At 37.0% G+C, this 13,392-nt stretch overlaps 1 pseudogene; it reads left to right on the top strand.

Moving 5' to 3' along the window:
- The first annotated feature begins 364 nt into the window (after positions 1–364).
- On the top strand, positions 365–1,405 carry LOC126948359 (eIF5-mimic protein 2-like; annotated as a pseudogene).
- Positions 1,406–13,392: the final 11,987 nt, after the last annotated feature.

The following is a 13,392-nucleotide window of genomic DNA, read 5'->3' as shown; positions in this document are numbered from 1 at the left end:
TCTTCACCATGGCAGCCATCATGGGAATCAGTGCAGCAGATGGTGGCACACAGATTGAAATGGGGAAACGGAAGCATTTTCACTTTGTTTTCTGGGCCTTCATCAACCAGCAAGTGAATGTTAAGCCCTAAAGCCTTAACTAGCTTAAAACTCTCCATCAGTTAGGAGCCTGAAAGATGTCTGAATGTCTTGTTTATTCATGGAGAGTTTGTTTTGTAGTGAGATGGAGAAGAGCATCCATCAGGCTAGACTGTGGTGTGAAAATCCATCCTCGGTTCTGGTTGCAGAGGAGACACCATGGCAGTTGCTGCTACACTGGGGATTTCTGGCTCTTTCCTCTTTGCCTTAAATTCGGGTGTCTTTTATGAGTAATTAAAAGCAGCAAAAACCAACGCTATCAGGCCCAGCATTTTAAAACCAGAAAAAGAGATGAAAAAGAGAGGGTTGACCCTACTCAGTTTCAAGACTGTATTATTCAAGGCTTAACTGAAACTGGTACTAATTTGGAAGCAGTAGCTAAGTTTCTTGATGCTTTTCTGGAACAAAACTTGATTACCGTCGATGTGCAGAAACACTCATTGACATTCTGGTGGCTGATGGAATGCTGGCCCCAGGTGGTTCACTGGCAGATGACATGATGCATCCAGATGTCTGAGTGTTTGCAGCCCAAGAAGACCTACAGACCATGCAAGCATTTGCTCAGGTTTTTAACAAGTTAATCAGGCACTACAAATACCTGGAGAAAGGTTGTGAAGATGAAGTAAAAAAGCTGCTGCTGTTCTGAAAGGGTTTTTGAGTCAGAGAGGAACAAACTGGCTATGTTGACTGGTGTTCTTCTGGCTAATGACATCCATTCTTAATAGCCTTTATAATGAGAATTTGGTTAAAGAAGGGGTTTCAGCAGCTTTTGCTGTAAAGCTCTTTAAATCATGAATAAATGAAAAAGATATCAATGCAGTAGCTTCAAGTCTTCGGAAAGTCAGCATGGATAATAGCCTGATGGAACTTCTTCCCGCCAATAAGCAAAGCGTTAAACACTTCACAAAGTATTTTACTGAGGCAGGCTTGAAAGAGCTTTCGGAATATGTTCGGAATTAGCAATCCATCAGAGCTTGTAAGGAGCTCCAGAAAGAACTTCAAGAACAGATGTCCCGTGGTGATCCATTTAAGGATATAATTTTATATGTCAAGGAGGAGATGAAAAAAAACCAACATCCCAGAACCAGTTGTCATCAAAACAGTCTGGTCAAATGTAATGAGGTCTGTGGAATGCAACAAAAAAGAGGAGCTTGTAGCACAGCAAACTGTCAAGCATTTGAAGCAATACAGCACTCTACTTGCCGCCTTTACTACTCAAGGTCAGTCTGAGCCGACTCTGTAACTGAAGATTCAGGAGTATTGCTATGACAACATTCATTTCATGAAAGCCTTCCAGAAAATAGTGGTGCTTTTTTATAAAGCTGTAATCTTGAGCGAAGAGCCCATTTTGAAGTGGTATAAAGGTACACATGTTGCAAAGGGGAAGAGTGTTTTCCTTGAGCAAATGAGAAAGTTTGGAGAGTGGTTCAAAAATCCTGAAGCAGGATCTGAATCTGAAGCTGAAGAACGTGACTGAAATTTGAAACTACACCCTCTGTAAAACAAACAGAAGCTGTAGATAAAATGTCATGTCTCATGTGTCCTGGTTCTTACATCTTCCTACCTCCCTGTATCAAGCATGACATAAGGGCTTTCATGGCAAATTTTATTTTAACTGTTTCTATGGTTGCTGGAAATGTTGGGTTTAGTTTCTAAAACCATGTTTTAAGTAGCTACAGGAGGTATAGATTTGAATCTAATGTTGCATTAGTCTTATCAGTTATCTTCTACCTCCTGTATTTTCTACTGTAATAATATAATTTAAGGCCTTCCACAATGAACAGTTCACTTTATTCCCTGAGTTTTCTATAAACAGTTTTCAAGATATGATTTGGTTAAAAAATGATTTATTATAAAACTTCTGTTTGCAAATTAAACTGTGAAAGTATCCAAAGTCTCAAAAGGCAATGATTTGTGTGATAATATGCCTTGCCCAGAGCCCTACTCATCAATGAAAAACCCATATGTAATAACTGAACTTATTTAACATGAATCTTGAGTATGTGGACCATTGCTTGCAGTTAACTTTTTTCTTTTTGCATTTTTAACTCCAGATGTCCTAAAGCTCAATTGTTTGCTCTCTGGGTTTTATCCTTAGAGAAGCCGTGGAGAACAGACTTGAAATGTTTCGGAAATCAAAATGTGGCAGAGGTAGTGGGAAGAAGAAAGATGAGCTTTTTCCCCTTGAGAAACTTCTGCATTTAGTTTGTATCTTTCCAGGCAAAACAAATGGCTATTTTTTTATACAACCATTTTCAAATGAACCTTAGAAAAGTCTTTTCGTTTAAGGTATTTTATGCACAGAATACACTTAGATTGATAGGAAAGAATTCGTAAAGGAGTTTGAGTAAAGAAAATGACTGATATACTAAACCCAGTAAAAACCGTTGAAAATGTAAAGGTCAGCATGTTCTAATTCGGAATCTAGATATAGCTTAGATTTCCTATTGGCTTAGAGCATTTGCTATGACAAATGAAGTGCAATGACAATTGTATATTCCTACTTGGTCATACTGGACTGGCTTCATTCTCTTAACATATTCAGTAATGACTCAAGCCTCTGGCAATTAACATACCCTAGTTGCCATTTTTAATTGCCATGAGCCAAATATTTCTTGTATACAATTGATCCATTCATTTTAATGACTGCCTGTTCATTTTCATCTTCTCTTGCTGCTACCCATCTATGTATGTAGTCATCAAGGGGGAAAATGTAGCCACATATTTTATGGAAAGACTTTGTGTTAAAAGTGAACATTTTGAAAGTTTTTAACTGGTGAAAGAAACTAGCCTGGAATAATGCCACCAGAGACTGAGTGGAAATCGCCCCTTTTGAAGGTGCCATTCTTATGAGCCAAAAGTTTGTTGTTTAAAAGTTCATTTTGAGGGAATAACATGTAATATTGTTTGAAATTTGAAAGAAAGGTATAGTAGCCTTAAAAAGAACATTATAACTGAGTATTGTGAATGGGGTGAATTTGTTAAATGAATAACTTTGATAAAGTTTTCATGCACTGGCAAAATGTATTCACTAGATTTCTACATAGTGATCTGCTTTTACTTCATAATTTGCAGTTCTCAAAAGACTTTTAAAAAAATAAAGTCCATACTTACACTTAAAAAAAAAAAAGAAAGAAAATCCATCCTCCACCTCGTCCTCTCAGTGAGCAATGGCTACCCATTTCCTGAAGCTTGAAGTCCAGGTTTATGCTGGGATTCAAAGCTCTGCCCAATCAAATCTGCTCAGACATCTACTGTTATCTCCTTTGTTCCCCTTCATGCCTTTGAACTCCAGTAATCTGAGCCATTATTTGGTCTGTGTATAAGCAATATATTTTCTTCTTTCCTTTGTGATTCATTCACTATGTATCTAGATACTAGGAATGAAGTAGTGAACAAAGCTAAGTTCCTGTTTTCATAGAGTTTACATTCTGGTGAGAGAGACAGACAATAAACATTATTCAATCATCTTTATTTTTGTGTATGTCTAATAGATTACCCTTGTGAACATTTTGTAACCATCTTTCTAAATACTTCTCTATGTATGCATTGCCTCCACACACACAAACATGCAGGCATGCATGCACACACACACACTTTTATATAAATAGAATAAAATTGTACACTTGCTTGTTTTCAACTCAAGAAATTATTTTAAAAATCTTTCCATGCTACTAAGTATTAATATAGATCAACCTTCTTAATGTATGCATAGTTTTCTCTTAAATGTGTAGGCTATAATTTACTTAACCGTCTCTGATAAACCTTCATGTTGTTCTTCTTTCCTTCTCTATTTTTCAACCTGAAATTCTCTTTCATTCATCAACAGATATTCATACAACTTGAACCCTCATTTGCTTCAGCTATTTGCTCAAATATAAGAAAAACCCTTGCTAAAACCCTATGACATTGCTCTAGGCAATGATTTTTTAGATTTGATGCCAAATGCTCAGACAACAACAACAACAAAAGATAAATATGATTACATCAAATGAAAAGTCTTCTGCACAGCAAAGAAACAATTATCAGAGTGAAAAGACAACTTATGGAATGGTAGAAAATATTTGCAAGCCATATGTATTAGTCCATTCTCACACTGCTATAAAGAAGTACTCAAGACTGGGTAATTTATAAAGGAAAGAGGTTTAATTGACTCACAGGTTTGCAGGGCTGGGGATGCCTCAGGAAACTTACGGTCATGACAGAAGGGGAAGCAAACATGTCCTTCACATAGTAGCAGGAAGGAGAAGTGCCAAGCAAAAGGGGAAAAGTTCTTTATAAAACCATCAGATCTCGTGAGAACTCACTATCATGAGAACAGCATGGGAGTAACTGCCCCTATGATTTAATTAACTCCCATCGAGTCCCTCCCACAACATGTGGGGATGATAGGAACTACAATTCAAGATGAGATTAGGGTGGGGACACAGACAAAACATATTACCATACATCTGGAAAAGGGTTAATATCCCAAATATATAAGGAACTCAAATAACTCAATAGCAATAAAACAACCCAATTTAAAAATGGTCAAAGGACCTGAATAGACATTTCTCAAAAGAAGATATACAAGTGGTCAACAGATACATTAAAAATGCTCAACATCCCTAGTCATTAAAGAAACGCAAATTAAAACCACAATGAGATACTATCTCATACATGTCAGAATGGCTATTAACAAAAAGATGAAATTTAACAAGTGTTGGCAAGAATGTGCAGAAAAAGAAACTCTTGTACCCTGTTGGTGGAAATGTAAATTACCACTGCTACTATGCAAAACAGTATGGAGGTTTCTCAAAAACTGCAAATAGAATTATCATATGATCCACCAATCCCACTTCTGGGTATATAGCCAAAGGATTTGAAATCAGATGTTAAAGAAATATCTGCATTCCCATGTTTATTGCAGCATTATTCACAATAGCCCAGTTATGGAATCAAATTAAGTATCCATCAATAGATCAATGGATTAAAAAACTGTGTTATAAACACAGAAAGGAATATTACCCACCCTTGAAAAGGGGAAATTATGTCCTTTGTGATAACATGGATGAACCTGGAGTACATTGTGCTAAATGAAATGAGCCAGGCACAAAAAGGGAAATACTGCATTATCTCACTTACATGTGGAAGCTAAAAAATTGAATACGTAGAACTTGAGTTGGTTCTTAGAATGGTGCTTAGTTGAGTCTGGAGAGTGGGAGGAATGGGATATGTTGGTCAAAAAACACAAAGTTCAGTTAGACCCGAGGAGTAAGTGATAAGTATTTGAGGTAATTGATAGATATTTCAATGAGTTTGAGTCAGTAATTCCAGTTGGTATACATATATCATTTGGTACCCCATAAATACATACAATTATAACTTGTCACTATCCAATTTCAAAAACAGAGAAGCCTTCCGTAAGCAGCCTGTGTAATATGGTGCCTTCCTTGTCCCGTTGTCTTGTTTTAGTTTCTTTCAAAATATAGACCTGAAGGAACTGAGGGTTCAAGCCATTATGACTGTCTACTGACAAATGAAAGGACATTTCAGACTGAAAAATTTTGAAGGAAAATATGAAAGGTCACTGAGCTGATTGTGGAAGAGCTGAGACTAGATAGCTGAGCTTCTGACTTAGTCAGGGTTTTTTTCTGCCTTAAACACTTTGTTTTCAAAAGGAAGAAATTTATCTCCTTAAATTAATGCTTTGCTGTCTTCCCCTTAGAATATAGATAGTACTCATCAATCTTTGATGTGCATATGGGTCACCTGGGGATTTTGTTAAATGCAGAGTCTCATTTGGAGGGTCTGGGGTGGGTGGGAGATGCTGTATTTCTAACAAGATCCCATGTGTTATGCAATGCTGCCAGTGTATGGATCACTTCTGGAGTCACAAGAATCCAGAAGTTCCTACATGGCTAAAATTTTAGGAAGATTCCTCAACTCCAGCTGCTTTGCCTCTCTTGGGCTCTACTTTCTTTCTTCCTTCCACATTGTTGCCTGGATTGCTTCATCTCTCTCATTTTCAAGTTTGCTCTTCCAATTTAAATGATTCCCTGTGCTTCTATCTCTGAATCAGGGTTTTGCTCCCATGTGCTTGCCACAAATATGGTCATTTACAATGATATCTTTATCACCCGCCATTGGGTTTACATTAGAATTGCCTGGGGAGATTGTTAAAAACAAAAACAAAAACAAAAACAAAAAACACTGATGCTAGGGTCACCAAACCAATTAAATAAAAGTTTCTAAAGAGAGAGTCCAGGCATAAATAATTTGAACATTCCGAGTGGTTCCCATATGCAGCCAGGGTTAAGAACCTCTAAACTCTAGATAAATTGCAAATATTGCCAGTAGCTGAAGTCTCTCACCTGAGCTCCCTCCATGAACTTCTTTCAAGTTACATGCCAGTAGCACAGTAGGATTCCTCAGTTTTGATTGTGATTCATATTCTGAGAATGTCATTTACTAATATTTTAGGAAAGAAATAAAATTCAAGAATAGGAAAATCTGGGTGCTACATGGTTACAAAAGGCTTACCCCACAACACTGTGAGTGTACTAAATGGCATTGAATTATACACTTTAAGTTTGTGTTACAGGAATTTAACATCAATAAAAAAGGCAAAAGAAAGAAAAAAGAAAGAAAGAAAGAATAAAAGGAAGGAAGGAAGGAAGGAAGGAAGGAAGGAAGGAAGGAAGGAAGGAAGGAAGGAAGGAAGGAAGGAAGGATGGGAGGGAGGGAGGGAGGAAGGAAGGAAGGAAGGAAGGAAGGAAGGAAGGAAGGAAGGAAGGAGGGAGGAAGGAAGAAAGGGAGGGAGGGAGGGAGGGAGGGAGGAAGGAAGGAAGGGAGGAAGGAAGGAACGGAGGAAGGAAGGAAGGAAGGAAGGAAGGAAGGAAGGAAGGAAGGAAGGAAGGAAGGAAGGAGAAAGCAAGCAAACTGACCAATACGTCATACTTTTCCTGGGAACAATTTCAAAATTCTCAATGCATGAAATGATGATTAGAATTAAGTCTGTGTAGATGATGTGTCTCAGGGCATCTGTCTGTGCCATGAGCAGAGGAGAACTGCTCCTACCAAAGGCCATTGTCAAAACAAGTGACCCTAGCAGTCATTTTGTATGATGAAAATCTGTTCTTTCTAGCTGCACGTGGTTGAACCAGGGATAGTCATATGACCCAAAAATAGGTCATTGACAGGCAAATGACTTGGGCCAATTATCTCTTGAGATTTTGAACTAATATACTCAGAAACCAAGGTGTGCTGGTATTGAGCATTCTACTTTTGAAATCATGTGGAGTCAGGGCTGAAGTTAAAAAATTTAAGCTATGTACAAGCCAAGTTTTAAGGGACCAGAAGTTATGAATAAGCAAAGAAAACAAGAGAACAAGAGAGAAGTCTACTTAACTAGCATGAAAGTAACCATGGGAGAAAGGCAGATCATAACTAGAAGCCCAGTCCTGGGTTCATACAGATAACACACCAAGATCAAACAAAATCTCCCATGTTGTGGACTAATCTTGGATTATCATTCCCAGAGAGCCATGGAGAGTGGGAGTGAAGAATGGACATCGTAAGATTGTTTGCAGTTATTTCAAAGACTTCAAAGAAAAATGTCTCACTCAGAGTGATCCATCTAAACTAACGTATGCCCAGGTCAGTTCTTTTCTTCTGACTCCTTCAGGATCATGTCCGAACTCCTCAGTGAAGTACATGTGGCCTCCCATGACCTGAAGTCCCCTGAATCAATTCTTCTACTGCATTTCCTCCTTCCTCAGCCTCCTATTTGTCATTCTCCAAATTGAATACTGGTAATTCCTCCGTGGAACGTCTCCCTTCCTTTTCGTTCCCTCGCTGGGCTCTTTCAGGAACTTTAATCCAAGCAGAATGGGATAAGCAACATTTATTCCATATTTGCTGAGTGTTTACTTATTCTTTAAGACATATCTCAGGAACTGCTTCCTAAAATTCATCACCAACATCACTTCCCCAACTCCAGTGAGGGACCCTTTCTCTAGGATACAATGATACAAACACCTAGATCATTCTCATTGCATTTATCACGCAGAGGTATTTAACTGCTTAGTATGTCTGGTTTCACCACTAGAATGTAAACCCAGCGATCAGGGGTTTTCCTCCCTAACTTTCCTTTGTAGTTATAACAGTGCTTGTCACAGAGCTCCATATATATCTGTGAAATGATTGAGGAAACATAGGCCAAAGTAATCACGATATTTAAATTGTGTAACAATACTAGAAGAATCTCTCTATGGTGCAATCTTACAAAAATGGAACTGACTTGTAATGTCTTTTCATGACTAGTATACCCTAAATCTCATAGAGAAAAGAGTCTCTAGTTTCATCTCTTAATTAAAAATTGAGATCGCTACTGATGTCATCTTTTCACAGCACTTTGATACTTTCTCTCTCAACTATTCTATAATGACCCTGAGAAGTAGAATCCTTCCTTGTAATGAAAGTAAAACCCAGCACAGCTCTGTAAGGTGATGTGACTTGCTGGCGGTTATACAGGTCAGGATAAGAATCTGAGATTAGAGCTTGGTTGTAACAAAAGATGCTCATCATCTAAGGATCAGTTTTATTGACTTCAAATGCTAAGCTGGATATTCAGGGAGAAAAATGCCTGAGTTCCACCTTACAGGGCAGAATCTGAGGAGAAAAGAGCCAGGGGCAAGTGGAGAGAGCTGATGTAACTCTGCCATGCCATCATTTTCTCCTGATTCTCTGTTACCCCTTTCCTACCCACCAGAATGGAATGAAAAGATGTTTCAATTAGGCAATGATGAGTTTCAATTCAAATGTATTCAAATTCATAAATGTTTGTGGATACCCCAATCTAAAACCTTATGTTAAGTGTTGTGGGAAACAAAAAGATGAGTGGGGCATTCTTTGTCATCTAGGGCCTCAATATTTAATGAAGATGGTGGATGATTAGATGCACAAAAGAATATCATATGGCAAGCATTATTCCTATATGAATTTACTTATTCAATAAATACTTACTGAGAACCCACAATGTTCCAGGAATGTTCTAGGTACTGGGGATATGTTGGTGAAAAGGCAAAGTTTGTTTTCTTGTGGTTTTCTTTTTATTGAAGAAGATGGACCAGCAATTAAATATATAAAACAATTTAAGGTATCTGTACCTGCCATAAAAACATGATTTCTATGTATGTCAAAAAAAATCACTAAAAAAATTACTTTAATACATATAGTAAAAGCATTTGACAGAAATTAATATCTATTCATGATCAAAATTCTCTGCACTCTAGGAATAAAAGGGACATTCCTTAACTCGGTAAAGGACATCTATGTCATGCTTAATGGTAAACATACGGATAATATCATAGTTAATGGTAAAAGAGTAATACTTTCCCCTCTAAGATTGGGAATGAGGTAAGGATGTCTTATCTCACCACTTTTAGTCAGTATTTTATTGGGCAATTTAGCCTGTGCACTAAGGCAAGAAAAAATATATGCAGCAGGTAGATTGGAAGAAAAGAAGTAAAACTGTTTATTCCCAGATGGCATGATCTTCTATGCAGAAAATCTCAAAGAATTTACCAGACAAAAAGACAAGAAAATTAATAAGTGAGGTTATCAAGGTAGAAGGATACAAGGCCAATATCCAAAAATCAAATGTATTTCTCTATACCGACAATGAACAATTACATAATGAAAAAACAAAAATATAGGTTAGCATAAAAATACATTAAATACTTATGGAAAAATTTAACAAAATGTGTGAAGGATTTGTATCCAGAAAACTATAAAATGATACTGAGAAAAATGAAAGAAAATCCAGTGAAGTGGAGGGACACACCATGATCCTGGGTCAGAAGAGTTAATATTGTTAAGATGTAAATTCTCCTTTAAGTGATCTATGGATTCAATGCAATCTCAGTCTAAATATCTGCAGTATTTTTTTTGTAGAAATTAACAAGGAGGTTGTACAATTTATATAGAGATGTAAATTTTCTAGAATATCCAAAATAAATTGAAAAAATAGAATTTTAAAACTCATGTTAACTGATTTTATGACTTATAGTAAATTGACATTAATCAAGATAACGACCTGTCGGCATAAAAATGGACATGTAGAACAATGGTACAGAATACAGAATTCAAAAATAGATCCACACATACATGAATGATTTTGAACAAAGATGCCAAGGCAATTTTGACGAATAAAGAATAATCTTTTCGGCCAGGCGCAGTGGCTCACTCCTGTAATTCCAGCACTTTGGGAGGCTGAGGCGGGCGGATCACTTGAGGTCAGGAGTTCGAGACCAGCCTGCCCTGGCCAATATGGAAAAACCCCGTCTCTACTGAAAATACAAACATTAGCCAAGTGTGGTGGTGGGTGCCTGTAATCCCAGCTACAGCTACTCGGGAGGTTGAGGCAGGAGAATTGCTTGAACTCAGGAGGCAGAGGCTGCAAGGAACTGAGAGAGTGTCACTGCACTTCAGTCTGGGTGACAGAGTGAGACTACATCTCAGAAAAAAAAGTAATAATAATTTTTTCATCAAATGGTGCTGAAATAATTGGACTTCGATATGAAAAACAAAAAACCTTGACACTTGTCTCACAACACATAGAAAAATAAAGTGATTGAATTATTTAAATACTATAGACAAAATATAGATATTTATAAATAAAATAATGTCTAGAATATGGAAATATTTACAGCTCAATAATCAGCCAAAAGTTTTCTTGAAATATCCAAAAGATTTCAACAGATATTTCACGAAGAAGGGATAAGGCTGGATTAAAATAATACAAAGTATATTCTCTGACCATGATGAAATTAATAAAAAATCAGAAATCAATAACATAAGGAAATTTGAGAAATTCACAAATATGTAGAAATTAAACACATTCTTAAATAAAACAATGGGTCAAAAAAGAAATCACAGGGAAATTTAAAAATACTTTGAAATGAATAAAAATAAAAATTCAACATAGGAAAGAATTCCAGTTACACAGAGCGGGTTCTCTAAACACAACAGAATTGAATTAGAAATCAATAACAGAAAAATCTGTGGAAAATCCCAATATATTTGGAAATTAGATAACATACAGCCAAATAACCCATAGATCAAAGAAGAAATTCAAAGAGAAATTACAAAGCATTTTAAACTAAATAACAAGGTAAGCACATCTCAAAATTTGTGGGATGCCACTGAAGCAGTATATAGAGGAAGATGTATAGCCTGAAGTCCCTATACTTGACCAAAGAAAGGTCTAAATTATGATCTCAGTTTCTACCTACGAAACTACAGAAAAGGGCAAATTAAACTTAAAGTCAGTGGAATAAATGAAATAGTAAAGATCAAAACAGGAATTAAAAATAAAAAAAAGAGAAACTCAGTGAAACTACAATTCCTTGAGGAAATCCAAAAAGTTGAAAAGTTTCTAGTCATACCGATTAGGATAAAAAGACAGGGCACACATCCTCAATAGGATTCCAGGTGCTTGCTGTTAGCTGTCATGCCATTCACCTAAAACCTAAAATTTAAGAAATAAAATAGGAAATCTGGTATCCAGGAGCCACGGACACCTTTGGAGAACTGGAAGCAAATACAGACTAACCTTGTCATAAGCAAAATAGATAAATCAGAACTAACCTCCAGAATTCACACTGTTTGTGATATTCTGTCCTCAAATCTTCAGCTTATGAAATATAAGGCTTGTAATCATATGACTGTTCCCCAAGACCTCTTCTGCTTATGATTATCAAATGATGTATGCTTGCTATTTCACAATAATATCTCATTACTATAACAGCCCACTTTTAAATCTACTGTTACCTTGCAGGCACAGAAAAGTAGAGAACAAACTGGAGAAGAAGGGAAAAAAGTAGCAGGATTTGGAAATGAGGTGAGGGGAAGCTGGATGCTGCTGCTGACTGTAAAACCATCACCATGGTCTTAGGTGACTCACATGGGCTCCTGCTCTTTTTGCAGTAATTAGTGCATGAAAGAAAATGAATCATCATCTTTAGGCATCACCCACCCTTGGATGATGTTGTGGAAGACGATGTTTGTAAAAATTGCACTAATTGCTCATGTCAAGATTAGGGGTATAGTTTAGGAATATTAGAAAAGACATGCAGCAATGAAATAGTAATGAGGTGGGTAGAGTGTTTGAGCAGCAAGATCCTGCTCTCTTTCAATACAAAAACAGGCTACCCACTTTGGACCCTAGTGACAAGGGAGCAACAGAAGAAACAGAGAAGGTACTGGCCAGGTAAGATTGAAAATGATACTGGTGGCTCAAGGATAGCCTTGTTTTTTTAGCTCAATAGCAACAACTCAGCCCTTCATAACTCAGGAGGAAAACAGATCCAAGCACAAGCCCCCTGATCTTGATGTGGCTTAGATTTCAGTTCAGGCAGAATTTGTAACTTCACTGGATGGTGTTAATGAAACACAGGGCACATTGACTCATTTCTGCTTGACATTTAATTTGCTTCATGATTCCTAGCATGTTCTGCTGTCTGCTGATACTGGTGATTTCAAGATGGATAGAGCATCCAAAAGGTGCTGTGTTGTTAAAAGAGGTGATAATACTGAGAGGAAAGCACTGGGAGGAAAAAGTGTAAGATCTATGTTCTGTGGAAAGTAATTTGTGTTTTTCAAAGAACTTAGAACTACCATTCAACCAAGCGATCCCATTACTGGGTATATACCCAAAGGAATATAAGTTGTTCTATCAAAAAGTCATATGCATGCATATGTTCCTCACAGCACTATTCACAATAGCAAAGACATCAAATCAACCTAGATACCCATCAGTGGTGAACTGGACAAAGCAAATTTGGTACATATACACCCTGAAATTCTATGCAGCCATAAAAAGGAATGAAATTATGGCCTTAGTAGCAACATGGATGTAGGTGGAGGCCATTATCCTAAGTGAATTAATGCAGGAACAGAAAACCAAGTGCTGCATGTTCTCACTCGTAAGTGGGAGCTAAACCCCTTAAGTACAGATGGACACAAAGATGAGAAAACAGATACTAAGGATTACTAGAGGAGGGGGAGAGAGAGGGAGGGATAAGTGTTGAAAAACTACCTATTGGCATTCTATGAGGCCAATAATACCCTGATAGAAAAGCCACACAAACCACATCATAAAAATAAAACTACAAGCCAATATCCCTGATAATTATTGATACAAAAACCCTCAACAAAATACTAGCAAACTGAATTCAACAACATATTAAAAAGTTCATTCATCATGACCAA

This window comes from Macaca thibetana, chromosome 2 (assembly GCF_024542745.1).
Source record: "Macaca thibetana thibetana isolate TM-01 chromosome 2, ASM2454274v1, whole genome shotgun sequence".
Lineage (NCBI taxonomy): Eukaryota > Metazoa > Chordata > Mammalia > Primates > Cercopithecidae > Macaca > Macaca thibetana.
This window is presented reverse-complemented; position numbering and strand designations above follow the sequence as displayed.